Here is a 19,737-nt window from a genome sequence, read left to right on the forward strand (position 1 = left end):
ATTCCCCAGTAAAACCACTTAAAACTTTTTGTTCTAAGAGTGCATTCTTGTCTGGCACACAGTTCAACCTAGACCTTTGAAACGCCCCCCCGCCCCGCCCCCCATGTCTCATATCTTCACATCTCTCTTCTCTACATTCAATACCACTCCACAATAACCCCTACAATAACACATAAATCATTCATTTCATACAATGGATCCCAAATCTACTTAAACATAAGTCAATAATCTTCCAAGAATATTGCAGGAAAATGCCATCTGTCACAAATGGTACTTTTAAAAGATGAGTAATTTGCTTTAATAACCAGGTTTCTCTTCAAGTTAAAAAGAACGTTGTCTACAATATTTAATTCTGCTTCTACTCAAGGTTTTATTCTCTTGTTGATATGACCATTAATACAATTTCCTACAGTGTGAACATTTGTGAACACTTTTGAGTCTTATTCCATCACTTTGACATCAACCACATAGGTTAAAAATAAACTTTCTAAAGGCAACAACGACAACAAAATCTAAGAAAAATATATTTTCTTAATAGTATTTTACACTGAATGGGCAGAGCAAAAGCTTCAGCACTAGTATAGCTCAGGGTTATCCTTACAGTCTCTCTCTAGAATAGGAAGCCTTTGCTAAAATTTCCCACTGATTCAGCTCCAATGGTGATAGCAATGGGGAAACCATGAGTATAGACAAGCTGCCAGTGGCCTAAGGCATTTGAAGCACCCAGGTGTGTAAACCTGCTCTGAGCAGGTAGCAGGTATCTGGGTAGTTGATATCCTAGTGAACAGTGATCTGGGAGGCCTTTTATAAGGAAATATGGTTCTATCTTTCTCTCTCTCATTATTTCAAGGGTAAATTGCTCTTACCCATTTCATAGATTCCAAGGCCAGAAGGGACAACTGTGATCATCATGTATCTGTATAACACAAGGCATAGAACTTCCCAAAAAGTTCTTCTTCCTAGAGCAAGAAGAAAGGAGTAGACACATTTTGGCAGATTCTGTGGTAGATACAGCTCCAAGCTGTTTGCAGAAAGCAAATACTGCTTTAGGACAATTTACATACTGCAAAGTAGTTGCCAACCTCCCCCTCCCCCTCCAAAAAAAAACCTTTTCCTTTTCCACACAGTACATTTCGTGAGTTGAGAGATTAAATAAAGCACAGGTTGAGAAGATCCACTGTTCTCATTACAGATATTTGAGCATCAGAAAGCATACCATATTGCCAATGAAATGGAAAATAAGTTACATGAAAGAGCTGTTAATGCCAGCTCTGTTCTTGGCATGCTTAGTGAGAGTATTCCTCTCTTGGAAAATCAGCCATAATACTTTGACATTTGTGCTGTTTCTGCACAACAATAAAAACATTTTCTTGTCCTTGTGGAAGTAATAAAATCCTACAGCAAAAGCAACACTCAATATCTACTGTCTATGAGAACTATGCAGAAAGCTAATGAAGAATGATTTAAGCAGCAGAATGAATGGACAGATGGGACCTCAGTAAAGAGAAGAGACTGTGCATGTTATTAAAAAAAGTTCCCTTTGGTGTATACTTCTCAATACTTTGACCATTGTCTTGAGTTGGAGGTGGATGCACTTCTCAATGTTGCTGAAATCAGCCATTCGGAAGTCTTTGTGGGTTAGCTATACAGTGTTCTCAGTCAATGAGAGTACGAGCCAACTAAATGTGCATGAGACATTATCAAAATTCCAACAGACAGACAGGTCTAATGTTTTGATGAGTGCTAATGGCAGTAAAAACAAAAATTGCTTTTAGGTCATTCAAAATTTTGTAAGACGATTTCACATTTGCATCCAACAATATGGAAAGAGTATTTAATAAGTGATTAAAAATATCTAGGTCAAAAAAACATTTGGTAAATACAATATTTGTTGAATTTGGCTCACATTGAACTAAGACTCAAGAAAGCTGTCAGTCTCATTACAAACTGCAAAAATATGACTTTATTATCTATTATACCATGGCCCACAAAAAGGCAAATCACCCCGAAACTTTGATATGCTATGAAAATTGCAGGTGGTAACAGCCTCCGGGAAACTAAACAACAGCTTTGTAATAATGAAGTGTTTGAGGGAGTCATGTTGAGACAAACCATGTTTCAGAGAAATCAGCACCAGTTCTGTTGGTCAGCATTGGACAACCTGCCTACCAGATGTTCTGATAAGTTTTGGTACCAGCAAGGCTTTGGAGTAAGGGTTACCTATCTCAGGCTATGGCTACCCTAGACAGCTTACAGTAGTGCAGCACCAGCATCAATGTAGCTGTGCCACTGTAACCTCTCTGTGTAGGCGCTCTAAGCAGATGGGAGAGAGCCCTCCTGTTGACTTAATTACTCCAGTTCCCGAGAGCAGCGGCTGCTATGTTGGTGGGAGAGCTTCTCCTGCCAACATAAGCACTGGTGTGGACAGCACTAAGTCGGCATAAATTATGTCACTCCGGGGGGTGGCTAATTCACACCTCTGAGTGACATAACTTATGATGATTTAAGCTGTAGTGTAGCCATAGCCTCAGGAAAGTAAATTTAGTATGATGTGAAATAAGAAAAGCATCACCACTGGTAAAAGAATGCCCCGTCCCTGCAGACTCTGGGGCAGCAGGAGAAACAAAACCCTTGGCCCCTTTAAGGATTGCACCACTGCTGTTTTCCCTCCTCATGGGCAATTGTGGGCTCGAGGAAGGAAGGAAGAAGGGGATCTCTGTGGCTGACTGATTGGACAGAAGGGTGCAGCATAATCCTATTGGCTTCAGTGCACCAAAGGGGAAGGCTTATAAAAAAAGCTCCCTGCTGACCCCCTCCCCTGGGGATTAGAGTGGGACCATATTTTTGGGCTTTGTTGTGGCCAGTGGTGGATTAACAAATTTGGCACCCCTAGGCCCTCAAAAAATTGCGCCTCCCCAGCTCACCTCTGCTCCCCTGCGGTAAGCTTGGTGGGGGACAAGGAAGAAGGGGAGTTGTGGCGCACTGGGGGATGGCAGTGGTGGAGTGGAGATGAGCTGGGGGGGGCACTCCCTGCCCCCACCCCCAAGAGTTACTCCCCGCGCCCGCTGGCCCCAGCTCACCTTTGCCCCGCCTCCTCCGATCACGCCGCTACTCACTTCTCCTTCCCTCCCTCCCAGTGCTTTCGCGCAGCAAGCCTGGGAGGGAGTGGGGAGAAGGGGAGTTGCGGCATGCTCGGGGAATGGCAGCGGTGGAGCAGAGGTGAACTGGGGCAGGGAGCGGTTCCCGGCCCCCCCCCCGGGTTACTCCCCATGCCCGCGAGCCCCAGCTCACCTCTGCTCTTCCTCCTCCAAGCACACCGCTACTCACTTCTCCCTCCCTCCCAGAGCTTTCACACAGCAAGCCTGGGAGGGAGATGGAAGGAGGGAAGCGCGGTGTGCCTGGGGGAGGAAGTGGGCCGGGGATTTGGGGAAGGGACGGAGTTGGGGAGGGGTTGCGAGCGCCCCTGCAAATTTGCCACCCTAGGCCTAGGCCTTGTTGGCCTAGGCGATAACATGCTGCTGGCTGTGGCTATCATGCTAGTCACCTTTTTGGTGACAGGAAGGCATTTCCCCCTCACTGTCAGAGTATCCTGGGAAGTGTGGTGTTTTGTCAGCTTCCTCTCAGTAGGCCAAGGACCTGGCAAGTAGGTTGTAAAATTCATTTTGTTGCACTGTGATAGGCGCACAGCACAGTGTAGGTAACCATTTAGTAGGAAGTCCAGTTCTCTGATAAACCAGAACTGGAAGCAGATTAGGAGAGGGCATCTCCCAAAGAAGCTGGGGAATGGCCTTGGGGGCACCTAAGGTCTGGTATAGTGAAGAGAAACTTCTCTTCATTGCCCCATTAGTCCTTGTATTGTAGGAAGTTTTTTTCAGGGACACTGTCTCACTGTTTAATCCATAACAATATATGAAAGGAAGAACAATTTTTTAATAGTTTTACATTTTGAAGACTATTTTGCATGTCTAGGGTGAAATATTAGCCCAATTGAAGTAAATGGGAGTTTCACTGGTGGATTCAGAGAAGTCAGGTTTCTCCCACATCTGGTGTTTATGCTTGAAGCTTGTAGTTTCAGGCCATGATCCTACAAAAAAATTATATTGTGCTTAACTTTAAGCATGTGAAAATATACCATTTGACTTCAGTGCTTACATCTGAGGAAAAGTATATGTAGGACTGGGGTCTAAGTATGGTAAAGGTAGCTGAAAAAAGATAACCTCATCATTTGTTTTTAACTATAGACATACTTAGATGACCTTTTAGGACTACCTACTAGTTTACACAAAGTGCAATCTAGTTGAAACTGAATGATTCTCAATTGAATCAGTTTAATTTAAAGCCATTTGTTCAGTTCTGGATGACACAAGGTAACAGTCTTTCTAACTCATGTAACGTTCGAGCACCGAAAGGGAAAAAAAGAAAAAAGTCACAACCTCGGGAGTATTTTCAAAGTATGAACATACAAAACTATTTTCTTCAAACAGCTTGCATTTAAAATATTGGTTTGCAATCACAAGGAAAAAAAGGATCTTTGTAATCTCTGTGCTGTTTTCATAAAGATTGACTGTGACTTAAAATAGCCTGAGGTTAATACTGTAAATCTTTCTGAAAGAGATTTCAATACATGTTCTTCATGCACTCAGAAAATCAGCATATCATACATCTCACATAAGTGACACAATTTCAAGCTCTGTTGGGAAAAAAATTAAATCATTTATTATATCCAAGGTTAAAAATAAAAGGCACTTTTAAAAAAATTGGAATGATTTTTTAATTAAAACAAATGCTATCAATTCAAGTTGGTCAGCATCTAATCCAGCCCTCATAAACATGATAGCCTGATTTACCTATTGTAGTCAAGAAGATTATTGGGACATTTTTATTAATACACCAAAAAGTAGACCATTCTTGTCTGTAGAATTTTGTGGATTGAGACTGATTTACACCATTTGTACAATTTAACTGAATAATTACTCTTAATCTGCTTTTCAATTTTAACTAAACCCTTGAAATTGCAAACACTTAGGCTTGCTTAACTTTCCACATGTGAGTAGACCCGTTGTCAGTGTGAACATTCATGATTCTAAAATTAAGCGCATGGGTAAGTGTTGACAGGGTCAGAGCCTAACAGAGTATTTCATGACTACCCTATGCCAATATGCCAGTCAAATTAGACTAATAAAGTTCTGCATTTTTTTTATTGGCATTTAGGCTGCTTTGTTCATAATGGGCTTGATGCAGATGTTATCAGGTGAGGTTCTATGGCCTGTGTTATGTAGGAGGTCAGACTAGATGACCACGATCCCTTTTGGCATTAGAATCTATGACTCTGTTAATTATGTATTATATATTTTATGCATGTTATATTTCTGGTTCTTTGTCCACAATATTGGAGTTCCTTTGAAGAATGAAATGGCATATTCCCATTCAGTTCTTAAAAGCCAGACAACAATAGGGAAATATAAAAAAAGACAAACAGGAACAATGGGCCTGATTAGCCTCTGCTTTACTTCAGTTGGTCTGATATAAAACCAGAATAAGGCAGTGATGAATTAGTTCCAATATATCAAATACAATGATTTTTAAAAAACATTTTCATGTGCTTTTGGTACAGCATAGAAGTTGTGTAACCCATATGCAAAAGGATTTGTAGTTTATAGCTCATAAATTCTTACAAACGTGTAAAAAGACCGTAACCTTTCTGAAACATTAGCTGGACCAATAAAACATTCCATTTTATTTTCTGGATAATAATACTCAACATCTGTTTGGGGTTTATCCTTAAAGCAGACTCTGAAGGACAGGAAGCTTTCATGGTAAAATTATGTCAGTAAAAAGTTAAAATGTATACTATTTGCTACTCAAAATAGCATGGAATTTGTACCATAGAATATTTCACAATAAGGATTTAAGGATTTTTAAAAAAAGAGTTAGCATATAAATATACATGTTTATGTATTAAAGAAAACCACATTTCAGTAGGTTCTAGTCTAATTTTTGATACACATAGCATCTATTTTTGTGTGTATAAATGTTTCACTACATGCTTAGAATCAGAATTTCTAAAGAAAATTGATGCTGTGTGAATGTATAAGCGGGAATATGTTAATGTAAAAAAGGGGGTTGTAAAATCCCAACTGGATGAAGAGGCAATGCTTTACTATTTAGATCTTTGCAGGGAGGGGAAAGGACATAGAACAAGGTTAGAGATAAGGACATATTTTATACACCTCCATACTTTATAATCATGGTATTTTGAAAGGTGTTACATGACTTCATGAACTGCATACTAAGGAGTCATCAGTTTTGCAAATACTACCTTAACCTTCCTCTCCATCCCCTGTAACTGTTATGGTTTCATGTCTATTAATGAATAGGCTATTCCTATACACTTATTTTCCAAACAGGAAAGCAAAAAGATTTCAGAAACAGGGCTAAACATATCTGAATAGCGAGTTTCATATTATACAAATAATGCTAAGATTTCAGGACCATGAAAGCCTCCTTAGTTTACTTAATTGCTTATGAATTAATTTTGTTAGCTTCTGCATTGCTATGCTTCACTATGAAATTTAGCATCCACACAAAACAATGAAAACAATAAAAGGGGGGGGGCACAGAGGAAACCCATCTTGTCTCTCATTGGTTAATAGCCATAATCACAGAGAATCATCAGAGTCAATAACACTACAAAAATCAATAAGACAAAAATGTTACTCTTTAAGAGTCATATTACAATCACATGCGGAAAACTGTTGTCTGCATCCAATTTAAAAAGGCATCTGCTCATGTTTGCTTAAAACAAAAGGGTGGTTGACTTAATGAATTATTTACAGGCATGCAATATGGCAACAGTATCATTATGAACTCTCTTCTAAGATCTCCTCTGGCTACTCCTGGCAGGGTGTCAATTTGCTTGTTTTTATGGTAGGTGCATGAAATTATGGAGCTATTCTCTGAAATGAGAGTCTGCTGTTCTAACTCTCTAAATGTTAGTAAATTCAGTGAACAGAACTATAGCATCACTTGATCAGTGGAAAAGGCATATTTCCTAATAGCAGCATTGTTTTCAAACACAGTTTTAATCCAAAATTACCAAATAGATTTATGCAGTCTCTATTGTAAATTGCTTCAAGTTTTGTGAAACATACTTGACAAGAACTCGGCCTGTCAGAAACATTTTAAACAATTTTTTTTAAAGGTAAGGTTATTTCTTATTTTCCATAAAGCCATCTCTCTCTGAAGTAGCATATCATGCGCCAAAGCTGTGGTCAGATCCATGTAGGCAAACCCCTAGGATCAATGGGGCTCCATTGGATCTGCCTGCATGGATCTAACTTCAGGGTAGAGGCCTTACTTAGTAGCCATGGGCACAATTTTGAACAGCACTTAAATGGTTGAAAGACTGAGGCTACTAAGTCATTATGGCACTGATCCTGCAAACAAATGTATGGCAGTGTGTACCAAGGAATGGCACAGTAAACTAGAACTCTGGTGACCCAGATTCTATTCCCAGCTCTGCCATTAGCTTGCTGGGTGACCTTGGACAAATCACTTCTCTGTATGCCTTAGTTTCCCTGTCTGTAAAATTGTGGGCTAGAAATCTACTGATGATAGAGTGTATCATCATCTGTCTTATCATGACTAGTCTCATTGAAATTAATAGAAGTACTCGCAGTCATAGAGTTAAGAACAAGTGTTTGCACAATGGAGGCTGTAGGTGCTTCTGAAAATTAAACCCAATATCTCCATATGACGTAGCTATGCATGAACACAAAAATATCATACTACAAGTATAGTTCTTAACTGCATTCCAAACAATTCCATTATTCTCATTCCATAGTTCTATTGTACTGAAATGAAGAGGTGATAAACACATTTATTATTTCAACAGTTGCCAAATCAGCAGCCATTTGTTACCATTTTGACCGACAACCCATTCTAAAAATCTATGCATATATTTATAACTTCCTCAAGATGTCAAAATAAACAATCTATCATGATCACACAGCGTAATGTAAACAACTTCTTTGTAGTGTGTTCACCATGCATATATATGATATAAAGCAAAGAAAAAAAAATAACAGCCCTGACAATACCCAAAGAAACATTTGTAAAGCAAAATAAGGCTACAGCCAAATAGGGAAAGAAAACTTGCTAATCCCCTTTCATAATAAAAAAAGAAAAGAAATTGCTTCAAGCAGTATAGATCCTGTCACATATCAACAGATAGCAGGTTGAATAAGCTCATTCCTGTTCTACTCCAGATTTTTGTGGCTTTAGTAATAGCAGAAAGATATTCAAATCAGGAAGCCATTTTAGCAATACATTCATGAATTCCACGGCCCTGTTCACCTTTTTCCCATTCAGTGCAAAAAGGGGCAAAGCATCACCTTGCAGGTATATAGTGAGGTAAGCATTCAAATATTCATCTGAACCAGAGCAGACTATGACATTTATGTACAAAAGTGTGTTCTTAAAATGTAGGGCCCAAACCTTTAAGTTGTTTCTTTTAGCAGTAGTTCTTATTCGCATGAATAATCCCATTAGAGGTAATATGGGACTCAGTCATTCTTTTGAAAGAGTGTAATTTCTATGATTTCAGTGGAGTTGCTCCTGATTTATTCTGCTATGAAACAAGAATTAAGCTCAGTGTGTTAACTTCCACAACTAACAGTTGCTGGACTGAGCTATTAGGTACTAAACTGAGAAGAAAGCAGAATAGAGACTTTAACATTTAGTGTTTTTGTTATTCCCTCTCTATTTCACATAACTTGATAATTAGAATTGAAGGCTTTGATTTTCACAATAGATCATTCCTGATTATATGCTAGAGCTAGTATTTATCAGAAACAATGCATCAGTTATCAGTAAGGTACCTTGCTATGCTGATGTTGAAGCTGCTTGTGTGGAAACTTCTTATACTATACTGTGGCTAGTAGATACATGGGTAACATTGCCCACCCTTAGTATCTACCACAGAAAACACAAGGCAGAAACTCTTCCAAGAAGGTGCTTTTAAAGGTAGGAAGAGGCTTCAACCCTTGACCATAAGCCTCTGGTGTTATGGGAAATGTAGTTTAGGAGCCAGGTAGCCATATTGCTTTCAGATGTGTGTTTGTAATTGGTGTAATTCAGCACAGTGATTTTTAAAATTGCTTTTGCCCATTCATCTGGGGTGATGAATTACTCTGATGATCCACACTTATTTGTATCAGCTGTTCTGACCCAAACAAACATGTTAACATCTAAGTGGTTTAAATTCCTGCAGAAGCTCATGGCTGTAAGATGCCCAAAGCAGGGTCAAAGGTTTTGTAGAGGAAGTTACAGTGCAGTCAGCAAGCCATTTGGTGACTGTTTAACCTAGGCCAAGATTTAGGCAGACCCTGTGTTTTATCACTGTGCAGCACAAGCTGTGTTCTTCAGCCTATGGCCTAGACAGATAGGGAGAGCAAGTGTTTGTGTGACTACCATCTGAATAAACAATTCCCTCTGTCTTTACTACATCTGAGTTGTGCCTCTTCTCTTATGAGGGGAATTGCAAATGTTCTTTTCCCTTGGGGAAAACCAGTAGACTTGGCAAGTTAGTTGCTCAGTTTATATCCTGTGTGAGTAAATGGGTATTTTTCCAAGTTAAGAAGAAGCTTTATCTCTTCCAGGTGAGGTCAGAGTTTAGCAGCGAGGTAGTATAAGAGCCCAGGCACCGGGGGGAAGGATGCAGAGGAGTAGGCGAGAACTTTTCTCTCCCAGTGAGTTCTGGGAGATAAGCTTTAATGCTTACTTGTGTTAGGAATACCCTTAAGTTGTGCTGTGAGTTTGTTGTTTGGGTTTTCCAACCTAAATTTCTCATTTGAGTCTTTTTAAATAAGGAAAAAAATGAACATACAATTTCTTTGCTTCACAATTAGCTATCTCTCCCCTAACCCTGGTGATTTTAAAGCTGTTTAATGTGCCTTTTTATAAGTCACAACTAGAACTGGTAATGTTTTTTCTATATTTTGTGTTTTCAATCATTTATTTAAAAAATGTGGTTTTCAGTAAACTACTACCCAAAATCTTCATTAAATGTTTGCTTTTTTTCACCATGTCCGGTCACAACTATAACTATGAATGTCTGGCAGAAGGTGGGTGGTGGTGGCTTAGAATATTAATGTGGATTCCTACAGGCATGATTTTGCTCTCATAGTGGCATAAATCCACTGGACCAAATTTTGCTCATATATAAACCAGTTTAAATCTATAGGAACTCCAATGGCTTCAGTGGAATTTTTCTTGATTTACAACAGTGTGAATGAGATCAGAATGTGGCCCTTAAAGAAAAGATTACAGTAGCAATCAAAGTATCTGACTAGGATTCAGATACCTGTAATCCTGGGGTGCCCACCATTCTGTGTGAGATAGGATGGTTGTTAGTCTTTGGCAAGGCACACCCACAGTGACATAATGATGTTTTTCCTACAAATTAAGTCCTGGAAAGTGATGCTTCAAGAATATTTTAATGTCAGAAATACTGATTGGCTAAAGGTATGATTCCCAGAAGACAATTCTAAGAAGTGGCAAGATAAAATAATGCTGTACCTGCAGATATTTGGTAGCACTCTCAGAAGCCACTAGTAATAGACTATGGGTATTGCAGAGCTACTCATTTCAAGTACTAAAATGAATACAAAAAGTCTCATGGGCACTTTCTGAAAGTCTTTTATTTACCAAGGGTCATGGTGGATTCTACATCACTGACAAAGGTATGCTCTAGGAATAATACAGGAGGAGATCAGACAAGATGATCACAGTGGTCCCTTCTGGCCTTTGAATCTTGGTATGTTTGGATCCATTTTATAGACAATGAAGTCAAATACCTAGAAACCCAATGCTTTTTGTTTGTAAAAAATATATTACCTATGTGAACACAGTATTTTAAATGTTCTTTTAGACAACACTTGGTGCGTATATTCCTCTGGAGGCTTATTTGAATAATGAACAAACAATTCAGAAGTCTGTGAATAACTGACCAGATATTATGTGAAAAGTAGGTAAATTTTTATATCCTGATCCTGCAGGCACATATACAGGTGAGTAACTTTACATGCAAGTATTCCTGTTATGTTCAATGGAACTCCTTACATGCATGTTTGCACTGTGGGGATATAGAAGCTTTAGCTGGTAGTGGACAAAGAATATGTGAGTGTTTACATATCGCAACACGTGGAAGGAAATATTTCAAAACTCTTGAAAATGTGTTTGATGGTTTCATCAGATTTGCCTAAATGACAAAACCATTGAACAATTTAGCACTGTTGGCAGAGTCATTTCAGGAGAAAGCCAGGACTGTGATAGCTGGGATATTGCAGGTCAGGTTTGAAGTTAATTAACTAGTAGAGTTGTGTATGGAACCTTAAACAGTTCCTGATGCGCTCTGCCTAGCTCCAGGCAGTGTGATCAGTTCCTCACTTTCATGAGCATTAAAATTCAAATTTAAAAAAAATCACTGTATTTATGAAAATCAGGAGAGAGAGAGAGAGAGAGAGACTATATAAAGAGCATTAATTAAGGTTACCAAATTAATTTTCTTTTTATGGTTGTTAGTGTACAATCTTTCACTTATATCACTCCAATATCCCAATCTTAAAGACAGTCCTTGATCTAACTTCAGTGAGGAACTGTACTTCTCTAATAACTTGCTTCTCATCATCAGAAGGGTCCCAGAATGACCATCAAACATAGGCAATTTGAACATCTGGGAGTATCTGATAGTAGTAAACACAGATGTGTGTGACAAGACATTAACTGCTTAGCAGGCTGATATAACTGACTTCCCAGTGTTCAGCAAAGTTTTGTAGTCCCAGAGATGCCACTGCCTGGTTATAATGACTACTGTACTCCCCGTGCACACTTTGGCAGCCGTGCTTAAGAAGTGTTTTTAGTCGATGCCACTGCTCAAAGCTAATTAGGTAGGCTTTGCTAAAATGCTTTCAGTGTGCTTGTTCATTCAAGACTATGTTGCTGGTTGATTAATATTCTTACATAGTTAATTTTGAAAAAAAGCCCCACACTGAAGAACCCATTTCTTATGCTAGATTGACTCTAATACTCATAATGGAGATCATAATCTTTGCACTTACTTTTCCAATGCAACAAAGCAAGTCTGTCTTTGAGCTGACTGTTCAGTTTGGCAATCCACACTTCAAAGCAAATGTTTGACCTCCTAATAAAATTAAAGAGTTGGCCTGAAGATATTATTGGGAGCAAAGATCCAAACCAGCATTTTCCAAAGTGGTGACTAATTTTGGTTGCCTCCTTTTTTGGCTGCCTATTTTCGGATGTGCACAATGGGTCTATACTGAAAGGGGATGATTAAGCCAGAGTTAGTACCATCCAGATGGGCGGTTCTTTTTATGTCCTCACTCTAAATAGGCCATTGTGTTTTGAAGTTTGGGGAAATAGGTATGGGAAAAAGACATGGAATCCACAGCCATATAGAGCCCAGGAGAAGAACAGAGGAGGGATGGTCCAGAGGCTAGGGTGCTAATTGGGAGACGTGGGTTCAATTTCCTACTTTGCCATATACTTCCTGTGTGACCTTAAGCAAGTTGTTTAGTTTCTCTCTGACTCACTTCTTCGTCTGTAAAAAGGTACTTCCCTACCTCACAGGAGGGCTGTGATAATAATCCATTAAAGATTGCCAGACACTCAGATTCTATATGATAGATAGTCTATGTAAGGAGCATGGCTTAATAATGGCCTGAAGCAGGGCTCATTGAGTGGCTGAACTGCAACCCTGCTCCTGACTTGCCTTGCTCCCTATAACCCAGCTCTGACCCTCAGCTCCAATTTCTGATTCTGACTCCAACTCTGACAGTGGGCATCTATTCCTGGCCTACTAATTCCTGCTCTAACCACGACTTATTCCAGAGTCTTTGACAGCATGACTCTGGAATAAAACCTAAAGAGAGCACTTTTGGGTCTGGTGTTGGCTTGAGATGCTCTGGGGCTGTAAGTTAAGAACCTGTTTTTGTTTCCTCCTGCATTTGGAGGAACAGGACTTTATACATTGGTTGTAATAAAGAAGAATCCATCAAAGAAAATACCAAACTATCAGTTTCTACTAGCAAATGGCATACACCCATGGCCTAAGCTTTGACCAGCCATTTGGGTCAAAAAGGGGCAACAGTATTTATTCCCGAAATTAAAAATATATTTCTGATTTAACCATGGAAAGCTTGTGAGTATTTGACATCAATATTTAAACACTTGAGTTGCATTGCTTTAATTATGATTCTTCAGAGAAGTCATATGGTATTGTTTCTGTTTTCTGAGTGAATGAATATGCAACCATCTTTGGAGCAAGTTTTCAGATATGTAAATTGAACATTCTTTTCCCATAAATATTTCCAAATTCAAATCTGAAATTTGGTTTCTACAAATATTTGTACCAGTAAAATCTTTATTATATGAATATCTATGGAAAGTGAACACAGTTTTCTTTCATGCAGACACACTATTTACAAAGAAGATCAGGACTATGTTGTGCTGATTGAAAAGCCAGATGATATTATACTGAAGGAATAAATCAGTGTCTCAAACTTCAGAGATTTGAAATGGATCTGCAAATAATAAATCATATGAACATCAAAGACTCATAGATGCTATTAGAATGTTTTCTTTTCCATTGTTTTAATAAGAACTATTATTTTCTGTGAATTCAGGCAGTGAAAAAAGCAAAAAGGAAATGAAAGATGAGGAAAATGGATAAGGCTGCAGATTCCTTACACAATGGTAAAAAAGTTTCAGTTCAAGATTAAGGTATATGATGTCAGAGCTGCTACAGTTTCTTAATTATCTTAAAATAATTTTATTTCTAAAATATCCTGCCATTACCTTCTTCAAGGTGCTTCGTTCATTGATAATTGTACAAAATTAAATAGATTTAATCTTGATACAACTATTCCAATTTTCATGGTAGGAAGGGGAAAAAATCAAATAAAGAGGTTGTTTGTAATAACCCGGGATCAACATAGGTCATACACAGTAAATGCAAGATCCCTTTGCATTGCATTACAGTAATCAACTTCCTGGTTGCATCACGCCCTGCACGGCTGTTACAAGTTAATCAAATATCTCCTCAGTCGACTCCTTGAGTATTCTAGGATGTATTTCATCAGGCCCTCGTGACTTGTCTCAGTAATTTTTAACGTGTTGTTTAGCCTTTGATCCTACCTCATTTTCACTGACATTCATTAAGTTAGATGTCCAATTGTTACTAAGCTTTTTGGTGAAAACAAACAAAGAAACAAGTATGGTTTGATGTAAAACGAGGCCTTGCCTCTACTTCCAGGGTGAAAGGGGCATGATCAATAAACTCCATGTCAATGACTGATAGGAAACTTGAAATAGACCAGAAAATAGGATACAGGAAGTGATGGGGTGAGTCCTTTACCAGTATGAACTTCTCCTGTATTTGTGAAGAAACACTTCACTGGAAAGCAAATCCTGCCATCTCCTATACATCTGTGGGAACCCAGGCCATTGTGGAACTAACACAATTCCCCCGTACTTGCATAGGAGTGGTCAGGATATGAGGAGCCCATTCACACCCCGTTTACAGGTAAACTCAGCTTCCGGGTGGGGGTGTGGTGTGTTCCTGTGAGTGATGATTTGCCAGTGAGGCTGGCTGATCCACAAATGTACTCTACTTTTTTAAAGAAGGGGAATGCAAATTCCGAGGACACTACCAGGTTGAAAGTAGCAACTGTAAGGAACTCAGCAGCTGCTCCACAACTTGGGAAGGATTTTTGTCCCAACAGCCCCATAATAAATTAAGCTGTTTAGGCCTAGCATGTAGGGGTGGGAAAAGGAGAAAAAATGTCCCTTAATTCCATTGGGCCAGAAATATCATAAATGGCTGTTCCTTTGAGACCTCCAGGCCCATTTTGCAGATCTGGGAGGTTCAAAGAGTTCAGATAATGCATGGCTAAGCATCTCAACTTTTGTGTGTTTTCAGTGGAGAATCAGGACAGAGATCAGTCTCATCTCACGTCTTCTCTGAATCATACTGCTGAAGGTCTTTCTTTTACCAGAGGAGTAACATTATCAGATAGTTTATAATGTGCTAAAAAATTCTACTGCAAAAATGGAAACAAAACAGCTCACTTGGGTGTTCCTTTATCACATAGCTCTAGGCCAAATGCTGCTGTGCCATATGGAGGGGTGTACGTGACAATTAAGAGAAGAAAATAATGCAGTAAGTGCATAAAACAGTGCACATGCAGAGAAGACGTGTTATGGAAATGCTGTCACCTCCAACAGAGCATGCAGATTGGCAAGTACTGGCCATCTATGTAATGCTACAGGAAACCAACTGTGGGCGGAACACTACTGGACAAGAAGTGTGGTCTGTGTCAGCCAGACTTCTCCAGACCTTGTATACATTACAACTATAGCCTGTGCTACAGGGCTAATCCAAGCCATAAACTGATGTTAAGAACTGCAGGAATACCAGAGAGTCTGCAAAAGGGTTTGAGTGACATGAGAGTGGGATTTGTTAGGGAGAATGAACCATATTTCAGCACTGCCCACTACAGCTTTCATCTCCTTTTATCAGCTTTAGGATTTGATCCAAATACACTTTGTTCTTTTTCTTATTTGTGATTTTATTTTCCTATTCATTTTGTGTTGAATTTGTCAAGGCTTATGAATTACTGTTAAAGAAATAAACAAACATTGCCTGCTTCAGTTTAATTTAGTTTGGTTTTAATTTTGAATTAACCTTTTTCAATTCCAAGGTGTTCATAATGCACATTGTATTTAGGAGGAAAAAACCCCCAATCATTTTATATTTTCTGAAAGCCCTACTTACAATGGGTATTTGAAACTAAAGATATATGTTCTCCCTTTTCTTCTGGAAACTAAAACAGACGGTTATAGTATTAATAAATGTATTTGTGCTTCAAGTTCCCTTCATGGAATATAAGAATTTCTAACATAAAAAAATGCGTTGTTCCTTCAGATTAGGTCTGTGTCTTTGAAACACACTGTGTTAGAATGTTAATTGAGTTTGACATAAGCATGGATATAAAATGCATCATGCCACTCAACTTACCAGCAGTGAAACTGATTACCAATTATAATTGTTCTCTGCATGCTGACAGCATACCACGATGGAGATGTTGAATATTTCAGTTTGCAATATTATCTGGGTTGTTTAAAGTACTGACTACGTGTCCTGAAACCAATAGAGGTAATTGGTATGCATGTAAGAGCTGGCAGGCAGAGCACATCACTTATTTATAGACTCTTTTGATGTAACTCTGTGGAAAAAAAAACGTTAATAAAATATGGTTCAAAGGAAAATTTACACTCACCATTATAATATGACATAAAGTACAAATTATTGTACCTAAATAACTGTTTTCTAGTGAATAGTGTTCCTTTATCCTTTTATTGAACTAGTCCACTGAAACCTAATGGAATGGGAGAAGGGAAATACAAAGAAAATGAATATTAACTTTTTTATTTTGCAATGAAGCTAACTGAAAATTAAGATGCGTGTGACACAGTGGAAAATCACAATTTATGACATGGCTTTCATAACCTTTTTATTTGCTCCACTAATTGGTTTATGGTCCTCTCAGGGTATGTTCATCAACAAACTTCTTGTCAACAATTGATAGGAAGCTTGAATGGGACTAGAAAACAGGATACAGGAAGTGGCACAATGACCTTAGCCGAAAGCTTAGCAAGCTAGTTAAATTAGCCTTTGTGCAAGTCCTTCTGCTGCAAGGAAGGACTCTGGCATTCCTGGCTTCTCTTCAAACAGGAAGACAAATGTAAAATCTGAAGATAATATTTGCAGAATTCTTTGTTTTGGTCAGAGCTGGCATTAAACCTGATGTGATCCGAGTAGAAACAAAAATTATATCAGAGAAAAGAAAAACACTGGACTGTTGTCAGCCTGATAAGATGTCTAAGGAGATATAACAGAAGCTACAGCTAGTAAAAATAACTCTCAATGGACACAGAATTTATTCCCCGTAGACTGGAAGAATATGTTTAAACAGGAGATAAAAGGAAGGGGAAGTGGTGAGGCAGGTTAGGACATATACTAGGTCTAAATTTTATATCGTATTGTATTTTGTGAGAAATAGCATACGTTCTTGAAATTAAAGATAGTATTGTAAAGTATGTTCAGAAGGGGACCAAATTAAGTTTGACTGAGCAACTTTAACTTTGGTATTATCTGCCTTTTAAATACTTCACTACGCAACCTAAATGTTCTCTGAATGTGATTTTTGTGTGTGTGTGTGTGGCAGGGGAGTGGGGGGCAGTCATAATTAAGGAATAGTTAGTCTTCTGGTAAGCTCAGTAATAAATTAGTGATGCTTTACTTTCTTTAATCTTGCTTGAGCGGACCTGTTCTACCTGGCAGTTAGAGCCTCCTTAGTGTCAATGGGGAGCACCTCAAAGGAGCCATTGAGTGCCTCACAGCTTTGGGCCTACAGAGAGATGGTAGCTTGTAAAAATAATTGAGGGCTAAATTGTGAACAATATATTCACATTGATGAGTTCACAATGAGATTCTAGTGTGAAGAACTGTTCACCTGTTTGAGTAAGGGATTCACAATCTGGCCCTCAGTTTTCATGTTGAATGGGAAGCAACCACTGGACTTGCTCTGCAAGCTGGTGTATGTTGGTCACCCCCCCTGCACCTGTGTGGAGTCCCATGATTTCATTTAGGCTCCATGCCATGCCGGGGTTATTCACCTGAATCTACTCATAAGATTGATGTCTTTGTGACAAAACGGCAGAAATTTACCATTGTTTATTAAATCCCTGGAGATAATTTAATTGAAGTAACATTTAATTTATTATAAAATATTTGCATGTTCAGAATATGAAATAAGGCAGCGAAATATGAGTAATACCAAATTGTCTTGAGTTTTGCAACTAAATGCTACTGAGACTCAGCACCTGTAAATTCAAAGAAACTGTCACTGGCATAAGAGAGAATAAGGTATGAGAGAATAAGTCTACAAAAGGACAACATATATGGCCCCACCCCAATCAGAAGATTCATATATTTATGTGTTTATTATTTATTTTTTCCACTACATGAATTTTCACATTTGAATTTAAAGTACTTTTTCTGTCAAAGTTTTCTTTTTGATGTAAACACAGAGGGAAAAGGAACAAAAAGATATTTAATTGCCCCTGTGTACTCTAAGAGGCTTTTCAGAATTGTATTGCAGAATATGGTGGAAGTGCCTTACAATGAACATCATGTAAATGAAATGGTAGAGGTCTTTTGCTGACTCACCTGTAAACAGGTGCTGGAAATCTGCAAGGAAATGTTGATTGTACTTTAACCTCACCCTGCATTTAAAGGAGATGGGAGTGACTCTTTGGGCATAGGGAAGTGTGGGGTGCAGCACAGAAAGGTCCTATAGGAGCCCTAGGAACAGGCCTGCTTGGTTAGGAAAGCTTAAATTGTACTTTATGTTGTGTCAGTGTACTGCTGATTAAAAGACCCACCCCTGGAAGAGAATTAGGGCACTAACCCAAAGTATGTGTGGGCTGTATAAGGATAAGGACTCTGTCCATTCTCACACAGCTCTGAGGGGTTTTCAGCTCTAAAATAAACTATCTGCCCTAGTCTCAAAAACCCTTGTCTAGTATCCTTCTGGGCATGGAGTACTAATTTATGTGTGCTGTTGCAAAGGGTGCTTGGGGGTGGGGTGGGGTGGGGCGTGGACCTGTGTGCAGGGCGGGAAGTTCTGTATTTTATAGGGGGTTTCATTCTGTTGGCTATTGGTGGTAAAGTGGTGTTTAATTTTGGAGAAGAGACCCTTTTTATTATCGAAATCCAAATAACTAAGATAAGATAAATATATAGGTCCCTCCTCATTGAAGTCAATGGCTACCATGGGAACTGAATCAGGTGCATAGTGAAACTCTGCTTTAAGTGAAGTAAAATGAAAATCCCAGATAGTTTTAATGCACCACAATGTAAAAAATGCAGTTGTAGTTATAGGGCAGTATCCAATTCTCATTATAATCAATGAAAAGACTGGAATGGAAAATAGGAAAAAGATGCAAAGAGTTTGTTGCTTAATGTTTAAGCCCTGATGATTATGACTATTAAAAATTCATATGCAAATTCATATTACTCGCAAGACTGTAGGTTCTAAGAGAAAAAGCCTTGATATTATCTGACTATCTTAGTCCCAATTTCTGTTTGACACTTCTTTTTAAGTGGAGAGATTATGGATAAAACAGGAAATTCCAGTCCATACAACCTCAAAATCAAACAAGGCCAGGCACAGACTTTCTGCAACATCCACGTGCAGAGGGGGACCTTCTGCCACTTGAAATGGCAGCCCTTCATGGGACCTTGTAGAAGGCTTTCTCCAGGGTCCATATGTTGGGCAGGTGCATGGCAAATTCTATACTGTACAGAATTTATGCAAAATCTAGTGCAGCCCCAGGCTATGTTACCTTTTGTGTGACGCACCTCCATATAGGAGACTCCTTCCTTATAAGGTGTTCCAAAGGAAGCTGCCTGTATGGGATTACTGGGCAGCTGCCTCTGAATTATTACATCAGAGGAAACTTCACAAGAGAAATGCTGTGATTTTTTTCCCCACTAGACTATCCTCTGACCCATAATTCTGTGGTAGGGGGCAATCCCCCCACAAAGATTAAATATACATTCACCATCAACACTACTAGGTTGGATACTCTTTT

The 19,737-nt window shown here is 38.8% G+C and overlaps 1 long non-coding RNA gene across 3 annotated transcripts; it reads left to right on the top strand.

The window, feature by feature from the left end:
• Positions 1 to 9,731: 9,731 nt before the first annotated feature.
• Positions 9,732 to 15,540, top strand: LOC123372116. 3 transcript variants are annotated; one of them, XR_006580106.1, is made up of 4 exons: positions 9,732 to 9,749; positions 10,931 to 11,069; positions 13,704 to 13,800; positions 15,171 to 15,540. It is a non-coding gene; the product is annotated as an uncharacterized LOC123372116 (long non-coding RNA). The 3 variants fall into 3 exon arrangements; XR_006580104.1 differs by lacking the exon at positions 9,732 to 9,749 and adding an exon at positions 10,710 to 10,816; XR_006580105.1 differs by lacking the exon at positions 9,732 to 9,749 and adding an exon at positions 10,711 to 10,742.
• The last annotated feature ends 4,197 nt before the right edge of the window (positions 15,541 to 19,737 follow it).

This window comes from Mauremys mutica, chromosome 6 (genome assembly GCF_020497125.1).
Source record: "Mauremys mutica isolate MM-2020 ecotype Southern chromosome 6, ASM2049712v1, whole genome shotgun sequence".
In the NCBI taxonomy this organism is placed as follows: domain Eukaryota; kingdom Metazoa; phylum Chordata; order Testudines; family Geoemydidae; genus Mauremys; species Mauremys mutica.